This window comes from Lissotriton vulgaris, chromosome 7, assembly GCF_964263255.1.
Source record: "Lissotriton vulgaris chromosome 7, aLisVul1.2, whole genome shotgun sequence".
Lineage (NCBI taxonomy): Eukaryota > Metazoa > Chordata > Amphibia > Caudata > Salamandridae > Lissotriton > Lissotriton vulgaris.
The window spans coordinates 1,389,923,058-1,389,939,900 of record NC_141695.1 but is presented as its reverse complement, the minus strand read 5'-3'; the positions used below and the strand labels follow the sequence as shown (position 1 = coordinate 1,389,939,900).

The 16,843-nt window shown below is 45.3% G+C and overlaps 16 non-coding genes across 16 annotated transcripts; 7 read left to right on the top strand and 9 right to left on the bottom strand.

Moving 5' to 3' along the window:
- Positions 1–1,031: 1,031 nt before the first annotated feature.
- Positions 1,032–1,138, bottom strand: LOC147704575 (U6 spliceosomal RNA). Its single transcript, XR_015299036.1, has one exon. It is a non-coding gene; the product is annotated as a U6 spliceosomal RNA (small nuclear RNA).
- Positions 1,139–2,935: 1,797 nt separating this feature from the next.
- LOC147704574 (U6 spliceosomal RNA) lies at positions 2,936–3,042 on the bottom strand. The gene has a single exon (XR_015299035.1). It is a non-coding gene; the product is annotated as a U6 spliceosomal RNA (small nuclear RNA).
- A 714-nt stretch (positions 3,043–3,756) lies between these two features.
- Positions 3,757–3,829, top strand: TRNAR-ACG (transfer RNA arginine (anticodon ACG)). Its single transcript has one exon. It is a non-coding gene; the product is annotated as a tRNA-Arg (tRNA).
- Positions 3,830–4,839: 1,010 nt separating this feature from the next.
- Positions 4,840–4,946, bottom strand: LOC147704572 (U6 spliceosomal RNA). The gene has a single exon (XR_015298248.1). It is a non-coding gene; the product is annotated as a U6 spliceosomal RNA (small nuclear RNA).
- Positions 4,947–5,660: 714 nt separating this feature from the next.
- Positions 5,661–5,733, top strand: TRNAR-ACG (transfer RNA arginine (anticodon ACG)). The gene has a single exon. It is a non-coding gene; the product is annotated as a tRNA-Arg (tRNA).
- A 1,010-nt stretch (positions 5,734–6,743) lies between these two features.
- LOC147704570 (U6 spliceosomal RNA) lies at positions 6,744–6,850 on the bottom strand. The gene has a single exon (XR_015299033.1). It is a non-coding gene; the product is annotated as a U6 spliceosomal RNA (small nuclear RNA).
- Positions 6,851–7,706: 856 nt separating this feature from the next.
- Positions 7,707–7,779, top strand: TRNAR-ACG (transfer RNA arginine (anticodon ACG)). The gene has a single exon. It is a non-coding gene; the product is annotated as a tRNA-Arg (tRNA).
- Positions 7,780–8,789: 1,010 nt separating this feature from the next.
- LOC147704568 (U6 spliceosomal RNA) lies at positions 8,790–8,896 on the bottom strand. The gene has a single exon (XR_015299032.1). It is a non-coding gene; the product is annotated as a U6 spliceosomal RNA (small nuclear RNA).
- Positions 8,897–9,610: 714 nt separating this feature from the next.
- TRNAR-ACG (transfer RNA arginine (anticodon ACG)) lies at positions 9,611–9,683 on the top strand. The gene has a single exon. It is a non-coding gene; the product is annotated as a tRNA-Arg (tRNA).
- A 1,010-nt stretch (positions 9,684–10,693) lies between these two features.
- On the bottom strand, positions 10,694–10,800 carry LOC147704566 (U6 spliceosomal RNA). Its single transcript, XR_015299031.1, has one exon. It is a non-coding gene; the product is annotated as a U6 spliceosomal RNA (small nuclear RNA).
- Positions 10,801–11,514: 714 nt separating this feature from the next.
- Positions 11,515–11,587, top strand: TRNAR-ACG (transfer RNA arginine (anticodon ACG)). Its single transcript has one exon. It is a non-coding gene; the product is annotated as a tRNA-Arg (tRNA).
- A 1,019-nt stretch (positions 11,588–12,606) lies between these two features.
- Positions 12,607–12,713, bottom strand: LOC147704564 (U6 spliceosomal RNA). Its single transcript, XR_015299030.1, has one exon. It is a non-coding gene; the product is annotated as a U6 spliceosomal RNA (small nuclear RNA).
- Positions 12,714–13,427: 714 nt separating this feature from the next.
- Positions 13,428–13,500, top strand: TRNAR-ACG (transfer RNA arginine (anticodon ACG)). The gene has a single exon. It is a non-coding gene; the product is annotated as a tRNA-Arg (tRNA).
- A 1,010-nt stretch (positions 13,501–14,510) lies between these two features.
- On the bottom strand, positions 14,511–14,617 carry LOC147704562 (U6 spliceosomal RNA). The gene has a single exon (XR_015299029.1). It is a non-coding gene; the product is annotated as a U6 spliceosomal RNA (small nuclear RNA).
- Positions 14,618–15,331: 714 nt separating this feature from the next.
- On the top strand, positions 15,332–15,404 carry TRNAR-ACG (transfer RNA arginine (anticodon ACG)). Its single transcript has one exon. It is a non-coding gene; the product is annotated as a tRNA-Arg (tRNA).
- Positions 15,405–16,414: 1,010 nt separating this feature from the next.
- Positions 16,415–16,521, bottom strand: LOC147704560 (U6 spliceosomal RNA). Its single transcript, XR_015299028.1, has one exon. It is a non-coding gene; the product is annotated as a U6 spliceosomal RNA (small nuclear RNA).
- Positions 16,522–16,843: the final 322 nt, after the last annotated feature.

Sequence of the window (16,843 nt, the reverse complement as noted above, 5' to 3'; positions counted from 1 at the left end):
GTTCGACTCCTATCTGGCTCGGAAGGGTTGTAGGTCCCTGTTTGATTATATTCCTGTGGAATTTTTATTTACCTCAGACTTGTTGTAGGTTCAATATTCTCCAGCAGGATTCATCCAGCAGTTGTTCCACGGTAGAGCGCAAGTAATAGGACCACAGCTAGTTAAACGTTTCCCATTTGCTGCTGGACTCTATGTGATGGCCGTCACGTGGTGTGCTGCTTTTGTATTTCAACATGGGTCCCTGATACTCTTAATTGCGAAAAAGCTTGTTGACAAAAGTGTGTGTGCGCGAGGGTCTGTGGACGTAGGCAGGTGTGTGCACTTGAATGCTTACCCATTTACATGTGTGAGAGGAACAAACCAACTCCCTGTGGGCTGCAGGCTTACAACTGGTAGCCCCAGTAGCCAGGCAGAACCACAGGTAAGGAGAGAGAGAAAGTTGGTCCATTATTAGAGAAGGACCATAAGCATCTTGCACTGCTACCTTCTTCCCCTCTCAGCCACGATCGGCCAAGACCTCTCTATTAGGGTAGAGGGTGAACATTTCTTGGACCTCAGAAACTGAGGGATGTAGACCCAATATGTCCTCCAAGCGCCTAGACACCTGGTGCCCAATCTGGCATGGTGTTTTTCAGCTTACCCGACCAATCCGGTTGCAAGGTGGACTTTAACAATACTGCTAAAAAGGCACTCCCAGACATCCCTGAGGCCTTCATTTGCATAGGCCCTGCCCTTCTCTTTGTCCTGCTTCCCACAAATCAACACAACACTGCAGCAGTATAGATTTGGGGGTGGTGAAGAATAATGACAGTGAGGCTAAAAAAGAGAAAGAAAAGTCCCAGAAGTCCTGCAGGCTTCCTTGCTAAATGCAGCTGAACATAGAGCGCACCTTCTTTACTGCAAAGCAAATACATTAAAAATGTTGAGGAGAGACTAATTGAAAAATACATATTACGGGGACAGCACTGGGACCTGCTTTATTTTTTCAATTAGTCTTGAAAACAAAAAAGATTTCTCTCCTGAAAGCTGTTAAAAATATGGAACGCTTCACGAATTTGCGTGTCATCCTTGCGCAGGGGCCATGCTAATCTTCTCTGTATCGTTCCAATTTTAGTATATGTGCTGCCGAAGCGAGCACACTTTATTGATGAACTGACAATGTTTATAAACTCTCTAAATCTACAGTCTCTAGACATAGGGTGGCCTGGCAGAGATGCTCAGATGGCCAGTACGCATTCAAATCTGAGCCAATGGTCAAAAATGTATGAAGAGTAGCAATCCATTATTCTTCACTGCATTTGTGGTCCAAGACTAAACACACCGTAAGTATGTAGATTATACCAGGTTTGCAAAGGCTCCTGGGTCGGGCTACAGACAAGGAGCATTGTGACGTCACGCTGCCTGTGGAACAGTGATATTAAAGGTGAAACAGCTGCACAGTAGGTTAGGTGAAGGGCTCTGAGAGTGGAAAGGCAGCATGCTTGGGTCCCTGGACAAGGTGAGCTTATGATAATGTGTCTGAATGTTCACCTGTGTTGTAATATTAAACCCCTTATTGTTGTAAACGCCTACTTACTAAGGAGTTCTCAAGCTCAGCCCCACACAGACCTGGAACTGATTATGTTAATGCAAACTATTTAAGAAACTGAGCCTGATCTAAAAGATTTCCTTGGATCTAGGACCATTTCGCCTAGCTTTTAGGTGCTTCCTTCTCCTAAAGTCCTTTGTAAAACTTGGGAAAACCTCACAGAACAGACTTCCAGGAGGTCAGATGGGTTTCCTTGTGCCTTCACACACACATACACACACTTTCTAGCCCACTTAAGGACAAAAGGATGCGTAAGTCTACATAGGGCCAGTGGCGCAATGGATAACGCGTCTAACTACGGATCAGAAGATTGTAGGTTCGACTCCTATCTGGCTCGGAAGGGTTGTAGGTCCCTGTTTGATTATATTCCTGTGGAATTTTTATTTACCTCAGACTTGTTGTAGGTTCAATATTCTCCAGCAGGATTCATCCAGCAGTTGTTCCACGGTAGAGCGCAAGTAATAGGACCACAGCTAGTTAAACGTTTCCCATTTGCTGCTGGACTCTATGTGATGGCCGTCACGTGGTGTGCTGCTTTTGTATTTCAACATGGGTCCCTGATACTCTTAATTGCGAAAAAGCTTGTTGACAAAAGTGTGTGTGCGCGAGGGTCTGTGGACGTAGGCAGGTGTGTGCACTTGAATGCTTACCCATTTACATGTGTGAGAGGAACAAACCAACTCCCTGTGGGCTGCAGGCTTACAACTGGTAGCCCCAGTAGCCAGGCAGAACCACAGGTAAGGAGAGAGAGAAAGTTGGTCCATTATTAGAGAAGGACCATAAGCATCTTGCACTGCTACCTTCTTCCCCTCTCAGCCACGATCGGCCAAGACCTCTCTATTAGGGTAGAGGGTGAACATTTCTTGGACCTCAGAAACTGAGGGATGTAGACCCAATATGTCCTCCAAGCGCCTAGACACCTGGTGCCCAATCTGGCATGGTGTTTTTCAGCTTACCCGACCAATCCGGTTGCAAGGTGGACTTTAACAATACTGCTAAAAAGGCACTCCCAGACATCCCTGAGGCCTTCATTTGCATAGGCCCTGCCCTTCTCTTTGTCCTGCTTCCCACAAATCAACACAACACTGCAGCAGTATAGATTTGGGGGTGGTGAAGAATAATGACAGTGAGGCTAAAAAAGAGAAAGAAAAGTCCCAGAAGTCCTGCAGGCTTCCTTGCTAAATGCAGCTGAACATAGAGCGCACCTTCTTTACTGCAAAGCAAATACATTAAAAATGTTGAGGAGAGACTAATTGAAAAATACATATTACGGGGACAGCACTGGGACCTGCTTTATTTTTTCAATTAGTCTTGAAAACAAAAAAGATTTCTCTCCTGAAAGCTGTTAAAAATATGGAACGCTTCACGAATTTGCGTGTCATCCTTGCGCAGGGGCCATGCTAATCTTCTCTGTATCGTTCCAATTTTAGTATATGTGCTGCCGAAGCGAGCACACTTTATTGATGAACTGACAATGTTTATAAACTCTCTAAATCTACAGTCTCTAGACATAGGGTGGCCTGGCAGAGATGCTCAGATGGCCAGTACGCATTCAAATCTGAGCCAATGTTGAAAAATGTATGAAGAGTAGCAATCCATTATTCTTCACTGCATTTGTGGTCCAAGACTAAACACACCGTAAGTATGTAGATTATACCAGGTTTGCAAAGGCTCCTGGGTCGGGCTACAGACAAGGAGCATTGTGACGTCACGCTGCCTGTGGAACAGTGATATTAAAGGTGAAACAGCTGCACAGTAGGTTAGGTGAAGGGGTCTGAGAGTGGAAAGGCAGCATGCTTGGGTCCCTGGACAAGGTGAGCTTATGATAATGTGTCTGAATGTTCACCTGTGTTGTAATATTAAACCCCTTATTGTTGTAAACGCCTACTTACTAAGGAGTTCTCAAGCTCAGCCCCACACAGACCTGGAACTGATTATGTTAATGCAAACTATTTAAGAAACTGAGCCTGATCTAAAAGATTTCCTTGGATCTAGGACCATTTCGCCTAGCTTTTAGGTGCTTCCTTCTCCTAAAGTCCTTTGTAAAACTTGGGAAAACCTCACAGAACAGACTTCCAGGAGGTCAGATGGGTTTCCTTGTGCCTTCACACACACATACACACACTTTCTAGCCCACTTAAGGACAAAAGGATGCGTAAGTCTACATAGGGCCAGTGGCGCAATGGATAACGCGTCTGACTACGGATCAGAAGATTGTAGGTTCGACTCCTATCTGGCTCGGAAGGGTTGTAGGTCCCTGTTTGATTATATTCCTGTGGAATTTTTATTTACCTCAGACTTGTTGTAGGTTCAATATTCTCCAGCAGGACTCATCCAGCAGTTGTTCCACGGTAGAGCGCAAGTAATAGGACCACAGCTAGTTAAACGTTTCCCATTTGCTGCTGGACTCTATGTGATGGCCGTCACGTGGTGTGCTGCTTTTGTATTTCAACATGGGTCCCTGATACTCTTAATTGCGAAAAAGCTTGTTGACAAAAGTGTGTGTGCGCGAGGGTCTGTGGACGTAGGCAGGTGTGTGCACTTGAATGCTTACCCATTTACATGTGTGAGAGGAACAAACCAACTCCCTGTGGGCTGCAGGCTTACAACTGGTAGCCCCAGTAGCCAGGCAGAACCACAGGTAAGGAGAGAGAGAAAGTTGGTCCATTATTAGAGAAGGACCATAAGCATCTTGCACTGCTACCTTCTTCCCCTCTCAGCCACGATCGGCCAAGACCTCTCTATTAGGGTAGAGGGTGAACATTTCTTGGACCTCAGAAACTGAGGGATGTAGACCCAATATGTCCTCCAAGCGCCTAGACACCTGGTGCCCAATCTGGCATGGTGTTTTTCAGCTTACCCGACCAATCCGGTTGCAAGGTGGACTTTAACAATACTGCTAAAAAGGCACTCCCAGACATCCCTGAGGCCTTCATTTGCATAGGCCCTGCCCTTCTCTTTGTCCTGCTTCCCACAAATCAACACAACGCTGCAGCAGTATAGATTTGGGGGTGGTGAAGAATAATGACAGTGAGGCTAAAAAAGAGAAAGAAAAGTCCCAGAAGTCCTGCAGGCTTCCTTGCTAAATGCAGCTGAACATAGAGCGCACCTTCTTTACTGCAAAGCAAATACATTAAAAATGTTGAGGAGAGACTAATTGAAAAATACATATTACGGGGACAGCACTGGGACCTGCTTTATTTTTTCAATTAGTCTTGAAAACAAAAAAGATTTCTCTCCTGAAAGCTGTTAAAAATATGGAACGCTTCACGAATTTGCGTGTCATCCTTGCGCAGGGGCCATGCTAATCTTCTCTGTATCGTTCCAATTTTAGTATATGTGCTGCCAAAGCGAGCACACTTTATTGATGAACTGACAATGTTTATAAACTCTCTAAATCTACAGTCTCTAGACATAGGGTGGCCTGGCAGAGATGCTCAGATGGCCAGTACGCATTCAAATCTGAGCCAATGGTCAAAAATGTATGAAGAGTAGCAATCCATTATTCTTCACTGCATTTGTGGTCCAAGACTAAACACACCGTAAGTATGTAGATTATACCAGGTTTGCAAAGGCTCCTGGGTCGGGCTACAGACAAGGAGCATTGTGACGTCACGCTGCCTGTGGAACAGTGATATTAAAGGTGAAACAGCTGCACAGTAGGTTAGGTGAAGGGCTCTGAGAGTGGAAAGGCAGCATGCTTGGGTCCCTGGACAAGGTGAGCTTATGATAATGTGTCTGAATGTTCACCTGTGTTGTAATATTAAACCCCTTATTGTTGTAAACGCCTACTTACTAAGGAGTTCTCAAGCTCAGCCCCACACAGACCTGGAACTGATTATGTTAATGCAAACTATTTAAGAAACTGAGCCTGATCTAAAAGATTTCCTTGGATCTAGGACCATTTCGCCTAGCTTTTAGGTGCTTCCTTCTCCTAAAGTCCTTTGTAAAACTTGGGAAAACCTCACAGAACAGACTTCCAGGAGGTCAGATGGGTTTCCTTGTGCCTTCACACACACATACACACACTTTCTAGCCCACTTAAGGACAAAAGGATGCGTAAGTCTACATAGGGCCAGTGGCGCAATGGATAACGCGTCTGACTACGGATCAGAAGATTGTAGGTTCGACTCCTATCTGGCTCGGAAGGGTTGTAGGTCCCTGTTTGATTATATTCCTGTGGAATTTTTATTTACCTCAGACTTGTTGTAGGTTCAATATTCTCCAGCAGGACTCATCCAGCAGTTGTTCCACGGTAGAGCGCAAGTAATAGGACCACAGCTAGTTAAACGTTTCCCATTTGCTGCTGGACTCTATGTGATGGCCGTCACGTGGTGTGCTGCTTTTGTATTTCAACATGGGTCCCTGATACTCTTAATTGCGAAAAAGCTTGTTGACAAAAGTGTGTGTGCGCGAGGGTCTGTGGACGTAGGCAGGTGTGTGCACTTGAATGTTTACCCATTTACATGTGTGAGAGGAACAAACCAACTCCCTGTGGGCTGCAGGCTTACAACTGGTAGCCCCAGTAGCCAGGCAGAACCACAGGTAAGGAGAGAGAGAAAGTTGGTCCATTATTAGAGAAGGACCATAAGCATCTTGCACTGCTACCTTCTTCCCCTCTCAGCCACGATCGGCCAAGACCTCTCTATTAGGGTAGAGGGTGAACATTTCTTGGACCTCAGAAACTGAGGGATGTAGACCCAATATGTCCTCCAAGCGCCTAGACACCTGGTGCCCAATCTGGCATGGTGTTTTTCAGCTTACCCGACCAATCCGGTTGCAAGGTGGACTTTAACAATACTGCTAAAAAGGCACTCCCAGACATCCCTGAGGCCTTCATTTGCATAGGCCCTGCCCTTCTCTTTGTCCTGCTTCCCACAAAGCAACACAACACTGCCGCAGTATAGATTTGGGGGTGGTGAAGAATAATGACAGTGAGGCTAAAAAAGAGAAAGAAAAGTCCCAGAAGTCCTGCAGGCTTCCTTGCTAAATGCAGCTGAACATAGAGCGCACCTTCTTTACTGCAAAGCAAATACATTAAAAATGTTGAGGAGAGACTAATTGAAAAATACATATTACGGGGACAGCACTGGGACCTGCTTTATTTTTTCAATTAGTCTTGAAAACAAAAAAGATTTCTCTCCTGAAAGCTGTTAAAAATATGGAACGCTTCACGAATTTGCGTGTCATCCTTGCGCAGGGGCCATGCTAATCTTCTCTGTATCGTTCCAATTTTAGTATATGTGCTGCCGAAGCGAGCACACTTTATTGATGAACTGACAATGTTTATAAACTCTCTAAATCTACAGTCTCTAGACATAGGGTGGCCTGGCAGAGATGCTCAGATGGCCAGTACGCATTCAAATCTGAGCCAATGGTCAAAAATGTATGAAGAGTAGCAATCCATTATTCTTCACTGCATTTGTGGTCCAAGACTAAACACACCGTAAGTATGTAGATTATACCAGGTTTGCAAAGGCTCCTGGTTCGGGCTACAGACAAGGAGCATTGTGACGTCACGCTGCCTGTGGAACAGTGATATTAAAGGTGAAACAGCTGCACAGTAGGTTAGGTGAAGGGCTCTGAGAGTGGAAAGGCAGCATGCTTGGGTCCCTGGACAAGGTGAGCGTATGATAATGTGTCTGAATGTTCACCTGTGTTGTAATATTAAACCCCTTATTGTTGTAAACGCCTACTTACTAAGGAGTTCTCAAGCTCAGCCCCACACAGACCTGGAACTGATTATGTTAATGCAAACTATTTAAGAAACTGAGCCTGATCTAAAAGATTTCCTTGGATCTAGGACCATTTCGCCTAGCTTTTAGGTGCTTCCTTCTCCTAAAGTCCTTTGTAAAACTTGGGAAAACCTCACAGAACAGACTTCCAGGAGGTCAGATGGGTTTCCTTGTGCCTTCACACACACATACACACACTTTCTAGCCCACTTAACTCCATGGCTGCTAAGGCAATTCCCCTCCTGTGCTGGGAAATTGCTATTTTCATTGTTTTATGACGAGCTGGGCTCGTCATCAGTGTATGAGGAGGCTACACCATGACGAGCCCAGCTCGTCATGAGTGTGGAAGGGGTTAAGGACAAAAGGATGCGTAAGTCTACATAGGGCCAGTGGCGCAATGGATAACGCGTCTGACTACGGATCAGAAGATTGTAGGTTCGACTCCTATCTGGCTCAGAAGGGTTGTAGGTCCCTGTTTGATTATATTCCTGTGGAATTTTTATTTACCTCAGACTTGTTGTAGGTTCAATATTCTCCAGCAGGATTCATCCAGCAGTTGTTCCACGGTAGAGCGCAAGTAATAGGACCACAGCTAGTTAAACGTTTCCCATTTGCTGCTGGACTCTATGTGATGGCCGTCACGTGGTGTGCTGCTTTTGTATTTCAACATGGGTCCCTGATACTCTTAATTGCGAAAAAGCTTGTTGACAAAAGTGTGTGTGCGCGAGGGTCTGTGGACGTAGGCAGGTGTGTGCACTTGAATGCTTACCCATTTACATGTGTGAGAGGAACAAACCAACTCCCTGTGGGCTGCAGGCTTACAACTGGTAGCCCCAGTAGCCAGGCAGAACCACAGGTAAGGAGAGAGAGAAAGTTGGTTCATTATTAGAGAAGGACCATAAGCATCTTGCACTGCTACCTTCTTCCCCTCTCAGCCACGATCGGCCAAGACCTCTCTATTAGGGTAGAGGGTGAACATTTCTTGGACCTCAGAAACTGAGGGATGTAGACCCAATATGTCCTCCAAGCGCCTAGAGACCTGGTGCCCAATCTGGCATGGTGTTTTTCAGCTTACCCGACCAATCCGGTTGCAAGGTGGACTTTAACAATACTGCTAAAAAGGCACTCCCAGACATCCCTGAGGCCTTCATTTGCATAGGCCCTGCCCTTCTCTTTGTCCTGATTCCCACAAATCAACACAACACTGCAGCAGTATAGATTTGGGGGTGGTGAAGAATAATGACAGTGAGGCTAAAAAAGAGAAAGAAAAGTCCCAGAAGTCCTGCAGGCTTCCTTGCTAAATGCAGCTGAACATAGAGCGCACCTTCTTTACTGCAAAGCAAATACATTAAAAATGTTGAGGAGAGACTAATTGAAAAATACATATTACGGGGACAGCACTGGGACCTGCTTTATTTTTTCAATTAGTCTTGAAAACAAAAAAGATTTCTCTCCTGAAAGCTGTTAAAAATATGGAACGCTTCACGAATTTGCGTGTCATCCTTGCGCAGGGGCCATGCTAATCTTCTCTGTATCGTTCCAATTTTAGTATATGTGCTGCCGAAGCGAGCACACTTTATTGATGAACTGACAATGTTTATAAACTCTCTAAATCTACAGTCTCTAGACATAGGGTGGCCTGGCAGAGATGCTCAGATGGCCAGTACGCATTCAAATCTGAGCCAATGGTCAAAAATGTATGAAGAGTAGCAATCCATTATTCTTCACTGCATTTGTGGTCCAAGACTAAACACACCGTAAGTATGTAGATTATACCAGGTTTGCAAAGGCTCCTGGGTCGGGCTACAGACAAGGAGCATTGTGACGTCACGCTGCCTGTGGAACAGTGATATTAAAGGTGAAACAGCTGCACAGTAGGTTAGGTGAAGGGCTCTGAGAGTGGAAAGGCAGCATGCTTGGGTCCCTGGACAAGGTGAGCTTATGATAATGTGTCTGAATGTTCACCTGTGTTGTAATATTAAACCCCTTATTGTTGTAAACGCCTACTTACTAAGGAGTTCTCAAGCTCAGCCCCACACAGACCTGGAACTGATTATGTTAATGCAAACTATTTAAGAAACTGAGCCTGATCTAAAAGATTTCCTTGGATCTAGGACCATTTCGCCTAGCTTTTAGGTGCTTCCTTCTCCTAAAGTCCTTTGTAAAACTTGGGAAAACCTCACAGAACAGACTTCCAGGAGGTCAGATGGGTTTCCTTGTGCCTTCACACACACATACACACACTTTCTAGCCCACTTAAGGACAAAAGGATGCGTAAGTCTACATAGGGCCAGTGGCGCAATGGATAACGCGTCTGACTACGGATCAGAAGATTGTAGGTTCGACTCCTATCTGGCTCGGAAGGGTTGTAGGTCCCTGTTTGATTATATTCCTGTGGAATTTTTATTTACCTCAGACTTGTTGTAGGTTCAATATTCTCCAGCAGGACTCATCCAGCAGTTGTTCCACGGTAGAGCGCAAGTAATAGGACCACAGCTAGTTAAACGTTTCCCATTTGCTGCTGGACTCTATGTGATGGCCGTCACGTGGTGTGCTGCTTTTGTATTTCAACATGGGTCCCTGATACTCTTAATTGCGAAAAAGCTTGTTGACAAAAGTGTGTGTGCGCGAGGGTCTGTGGACGTAGGCAGGTGTGTGCACTTGAATGCTTACCCATTTACATGTGTGAGAGGAACAAACCAACTCCCTGTGGGCTGCAGGCTTACAACTGGTAGCCCCAGTAGCCAGGCAGAACCACAGGTAAGGAGAGAGAGAAAGTTGGTCCATTATTAGAGAAGGACCATAAGCATCTTGCACTGCTACCTTCTTCCCCTCTCAGCCACGATCGGCCAAGACCTCTCTATTAGGGTAGAGGGTGAACATTTCTTGGACCTCAGAAACTGAGGGATGTAGACCCAATATGTCCTCCAAGCGCCTAGACACCTGGTGCCCAATCTGGCATGGTGTTTTTCAGCTTACCCGACCAATCCGGTTGCAAGGTGGACTTTAACAATACTGCTAAAAAGGCACTCCCAGACATCCCTGAGGCCTTCATTTGCATAGGCCCTGCCCTTCTCTTTGTCCTGCTTCCCACAAAGCAACACAACACTGCCGCAGTATAGATTTGGGGGTGGTGAAGAATAATGACAGTGAGGCTAAAAAAGAGAAAGAAAAGTCCCAGAAGTCCTGCAGGCTTCCTTGCTAAATGCAGCTGAACATAGAGCGCACCTTCTTTACTGCAAAGCAAATACATTAAAAATGTTGAGGAGAGACTAATTGAAAAATACATATTACGGGGACAGCACTGGGACCTGCTTTATTTTTTCAATTAGTCTTGAAAACAAAAAAGATTTCTCTCCTGAAAGCTGTTAAAAATATGGAACGCTTCACGAATTTGCGTGTCATCCTTGCGCAGGGGCCATGCTAATCTTCTCTGTATCGTTCCAATTTTAGTATATGTGCTGCCGAAGCGAGCACACTTTATTGATGAACTGACAATGTTTATAAACTCTCTAAATCTACAGTCTCTAGACATAGGGTGGCCTGGCAGAGATGCTCAGATGGCCAGTACGCATTCAAATCTGAGCCAATGGTCAAAAATGTATGAAGAGTAGCAATCCATTATTCTTCACTGCATTTGTGGTCCAAGACTAAACACACCGTAAGTATGTAGATTATACCAGGTTTGCAAAGGCTCCTGGTTCGGGCTACAGACAAGGAGCATTGTGACGTCACGCTGCCTGTGGAACAGTGATATTAAAGGTGAAACAGCTGCACAGTAGGTTAGGTGAAGGGCTCTGAGAGTGGAAAGGCAGCATGCTTGGGTCCCTGGACAAGGTGAGCGTATGATAATGTGTCTGAATGTTCACCTGTGTTGTAATATTAAACCCCTTATTGTTGTAAACGCCTACTTACTAAGGAGTTCTCAAGCTCAGCCCCACACAGACCTGGAACTGATTATGTTAATGCAAACTATTTAAGAAACTGAGCCTGATCTAAAAGATTTCCTTGGATCTAGGACCATTTCGCCTAGCTTTTAGGTGCTTCCTTCTCCTAAAGTCCTTTGTAAAACTTGGGAAAACCTCACAGAACAGACTTCCAGGAGGTCAGATGGGTTTCCTTGTGCCTTCACACACACATACACACACTTTCTAGCCCACTTAAGGACAAAAGGATGCGTAAGTCTACATAGGGCCAGTGGCGCAATGGATAACGCGTCTGACTACGGATCAGAAGATTGTAGGTTCGACTCCTATCTGGCTCGGAAGGGTTGTAGGTCCCTGTTTGATTATATTCCTGTGGAATTTTTATTTACCTCAGACTTGTTGTAGGTTCAATATTCTCCAGCAGGACTCATCCAGCAGTTGTTCCACGGTAGAGCGCAAGTAATAGGACCACAGCTAGTTAAACGTTTCCCATTTGCTGCTGGACTCTATGTGATGGCCGTCACGTGGTGTGCTGCTTTTGTATTTCAACATGGGTCCCTGATACTCTTAATTGCGAAAAAGCTTGTTGACAAAAGTGTGTGTGCGCGAGGGTCTGTGGACGTAGGCAGGTGTGTGCACTTGAATGCTTACCCATTTACATGTGTGAGAGGAACAAACCAACTCCCTGTGGGCTGCAGGCTTACAACTGGTAGCCCCAGTAGCCAGGCAGAACCACAGGTAAGGAGAGAGAGAAAGTTGGTCCATTATTAGAGAAGGACCATAAGCATCTTGCACTGCTACCTTCTTCCCCTCTCAGCCACGATCGGCACGATCGGCCAAGACCTCTCTATTAGGGTAGAGGGTGAACATTTCTTGGACCTCAGAAACTGAGGGATGTAGACCCAATATGTCCTCCAAGCGCCTGGAGACCTGGTGCCCAATCTGGCATGGTGTTTTTCAGCTTACCCGACCAATCCGGTTGCAAGGTGGACTTTAACAATACTGCTAAAAAGGCACTCCCAGACATCCCTGAGGCCTTCATTTGCATAGGCCCTGCCCTTCTCTTTGTCCTGATTCCCACAAATCAACACAACACTGCAGCAGTATAGATTTGGGGATGGTGAAGAATAATGACAGTGAGGCTAAAAAAGAGAAAGAAAAGTCCCAGAAGTCCTGCAGGCTTCCTTGCTAAATGCAGCTGAACATAGAGCGCACCTTCTTTACTGCAAAGCAAATACATTAAAAATGTTGAGGAGAGACTAATTGAAAAATACATATTACGGGGACAGCACTGGGACCTGCTTTATTTTTTCAATTAGTCTTGAAAACAAAAAAGATTTCTCTCCTGAAAGCTGTTAAAAATATGGAACGCTTCACGAATTTGCGTGTCATCCTTGCGCAGGGGCCATGCTAATCTTCTCTGTATCGTTCCAATTTTAGTATATGTGCTGCCGAAGCGAGCACACTTTATTGATGAACTGACAATGTTTATAAACTCTCTAAATCTACAGTCTCTAGACATAGGGTGGCCTGGCAGAGATGCTCAGATGGCCAGTACGCATTCAAATCTGAGCCAATGGTCAAAAATGTATGAAGAGTAGCAATCCATTATTCTTCACTGCATTTGTGGTCCAAGACTAAACACACCGTAAGTATGTAGATTATACCAGGTTTGCAAAGGCTCCTGGGTCGGGCTACAGACAAGGAGCATTGTGACGTCACGCTGCCTGTGGAACAGTGATATTAAAGGTGAAACAGCTGCACAGTAGGTTAGGTGAAGGGCTCTGAGAGTGGAAAGGCAGCATGCTTGGGTCCCTGGACAAGGTGAGCTTATGATAATGTGTCTGAATGTTCACCTGTGTTGTAATATTAAACCCCTTATTGTTGTAAACGCCTACTTACTAAGGAGTTCTCAAGCTCAGCCCCACACAGACCTGGAACTGATTATGTTAATGCAAACTATTTAAGAAACTGAGCCTGATCTAAAAGATTTCCTTGGATCTAGGACCATTTCGCCTAGCTTTTAGGTGCTTCCTTCTCCTAAAGTCCTTTGTAAAACTTGGGAAAACCTCACAGAACAGACTTCCAGGAGGTCAGATGGGTTCCCTTGTGCCTTCACACACACATACACACACTTTCTAGCCCACTTAAGGACAAAAGGATGCGTAAGTCTACATAGGGCCAGTGGCGCAATGGATAACGCGTCTGACTACGGATCAGAAGATTGTAGGTTCGACTCCTATCTGGCTCGGAAGGGTTGTAGGTCCCTGTTTGATTATATTCCTGTGGAATTTTTATTTACCTCAGACTTGTTGTAGGTTCAATATTCTCCAGCAGGACTCATCCAGCAGTTGTTCCACGGTAGAGCGCAAGTAATAGGACCACAGCTAGTTAAACGTTTCCCATTTGCTGCTGGACTCTATGTGATGGCCGTCACGTGGTGTGCTGCTTTTGTATTTCAACATGGGTCCCTGATACTCTTAATTGCGAAAAAGCTTGTTGACAAAAGTGTGTGTGCGCGAGGGTCTGTGGACGTAGGCAGGTGTGTGCACTTGAATGCTTACCCATTTACATGTGTGAGAGGAACAAACCAACTCCCTGTGGGCTGCAGGCTTACAACTGGTAGCCCCAGTAGCCAGGCAGAACCACAGGTAAGGAGAGAGAGAAAGTTGGTCCTTTATTAGAGAAGGACCATAAGCATCTTGCACTGCTACCTTCTTCCCCTCTCAGCCACGATCGGCCAAGACCTCTCTATTAGGGTAGAGGGTGAACATTTCTTGGACCTCAGAAACTGAGGGATGTAGACCCAATATGTCCTCCAAGCGCCTAGAGACCTGGTGCCCAATCTGGCATGGTGTTTTTCAGCTTACCCGACCAATCCGGTTGCAAGGTGGACTTTAACAATACTGCTAAAAAGGCACTCCCAGACATCCCTGAGGCCTTCATTTGCATAGGCCCTGCCCTTCTCTTTGTCCTGATTCCCACAAATCAACACAACACTGCAGCAGTATAGATTTGGGGGTGGTGAAGAATAATGACAGTGAGGCTAAAAAAGAGAAAGAAAAGTCCCAGAAGTCCTGCAGGCTTCCTTGCTAAATGCAGCTGAACATAGAGCGCACCTTCTTTACTGCAAAGCAAATACATTAAAAATGTTGAGGAGAGACTAATTGAAAAATACATATTACGGGGACAGCACTGGGACCTGCTTTATTTTTTCAATTAGTCTTGAAAACAAAAAAGATTTCTCTCCTGAAAGCTGTTAAAAATATGGAACGCTTCACGAATTTGCGTGTCATCCTTGCGCAGGGGCCATGCTAATCTTCTCTGTATCGTTCCAATTTTAGTATATGTGCTGCCGAAGCGAGCACACTTTATTGATGAACTGACAATGTTTATAAACTCTCTAAATCTACAGTCTCTAGACATAGGGTGGCCTGGCAGAGATGCTCAGATGGCCAGTACGCATTCAAATCTGAGCCAATGGTCAAAAATGTATGAAGAGTAGCAATCCATTATTCTTCACTGCATTTGTGGTCCAAGACTAAACACACCGTAAGTATGTAGATTATACCAGGTTTGCAAAGGCTCCTGGGTCGGGCTACAGACAAGGAGCATTGTGACGTCACGCTGCCTGTGGAACAGTGATATTAAAGGTGAAACAGCTGCACAGTAGGTTAGGTGAAGGGCTCTGAGAGTGGAAAGGCAGCATGCTTGGGTCCCTGGACAAGGTGAGCTTATGATAATGTGTCTGAATGTTCACCTGTGTTGTAATATTAAACCCCTTATTGTTGTAAACGCCTACTTACTAAGGAGTTCTCAAGCTCAGCCCCACACAGACCTGGAACTGATTATGTTAATGCAAACTATTTAAGAAACTGAGCCTGATCTAAAAGATTTCCTTGGATCTAGGACCATTTCGCCTAGCTTTTAGGTGCTTCCTTCTCCTAAAGTCCTTTGTAAAACTTGGGAAAACCTCACAGAACAGACTTCCAGGAGGTCAGATGGGTTTCCTTGTGCCTTCACACACACATACACACACTTTCTAGCCCACTTAAGGACAAAAGGATGCGTAAGTCTACATAGGGCCAGTGGCGCAATGGATAACGCGTCTGACTACGGATCAGAAGATTGTAGGTTCGACTCCTATCTGGCTCGGAAGGGTTGTAGGTCCCTGTTTGATTATATTCCTGTGGAATTTTTATTTACCTCAGACTTGTTGTAGGTTCAATATTCTCCAGCAGGATTCATCCAGCAGTTGTTCCACGGTAGAGCGCAAGTAATAGGACCACAGCTAGTTAAACGTTTCCCATTTGCTGCTGGACTCTATGTGATGGCCGTCACGTGGTGTGCTGCTTTTGTATTTCAACATGGGTCCCTGATACTCTTAATTGCGAAAAAGCTTGTTGACAAAAGTGTGTGTGCGCGAGGGTCTGTGGACGTAGGCAGGTGTGTGCACTTGAATGCTTACCCATTTACATGTGTGAGAGGAACAAACCACCTCCCTGTGGGCTGCAGGCTTACAACTGGTAGCCCCAGTAGCCAGGCAGAACCACAGGTAAGGAGAGAGAGAAAGTTGGTCCATTATTAGAGAAGGACCATAAGCATCTTGCACTGCTACCTTCTTCCCCTCTCAGCCACGATCGGCCAAGACCTCTCTATTAGGGTAGAGGGTGAACATTTCTTGGACCTCAGAAACTGAGGGATGTAGACCCAATATGTCCTCCAAGCGCCTAGACACCTGGTGCCCAATCTGGCATGGTGTTTTTCAGCTTACCCGACCAATCCGGTTGCAAGGTGGACTTTAACAATACTGCTAAAAAGGCACTCCCAGACATCCCTGAGGCCTTCATTTGCATAGGCCCTGCCCTTCTCTTTGTCCTGCTTCCCACAAAGCAACACAACACTGCAGCAGTATAGATTTGGGGGTGGTGAAGAATAATGACAGTGAGGCTAAAAAAGAGAAAGAAAAGTCCCAGAAGTCCTGCAGGCTTCCTTGCTAAATGCAGCTGAACATAGAGCGCACCTTCTTTACTGCAAAGCAAATACATTAAAAATGTTGAGGAGAGACTAATTGAAAAATACATATTACGGGGACAGCACTGGGACCTGCTTTATTTTTTCAATTAGTCTTGAAAACAAAAAAGATTTCTCTCCTGAAAGCTGTTAAAAATATGGAACGCTTCACGAATTTGCGTGTCATCCTTGCGCAGGGGCCATGCTAATCTTCTCTGTATCGTTCCAATTTTAGTATATGTGCTGCCGAAGCGAGCACACTTTATTGATGAACTGACAATGTTTATAAACTCTCTAAATCTACAGTCTCTAGACATAGGGTGGCCTGGCAGAGATGCTCAGATGGCCAGTACGCATTCAAATCTGAGCCAATGGTCAAAAATGTATGAAGAGTAGCAATCCATTATTCTTCACTGCATTTGTGGTCCAAGACTAAACACACCGTAAGTATGTAGATTATACCAGGTTTGCAAAGGCTCCTGGTTCGGGCTACAGACAAGGAGCATTGTGACGTCACACTGCCTGTGGAACAGTGATATTAAAGGTGAAACAGCTGCACAGTAGGTTAGGTGAAGGGCTTT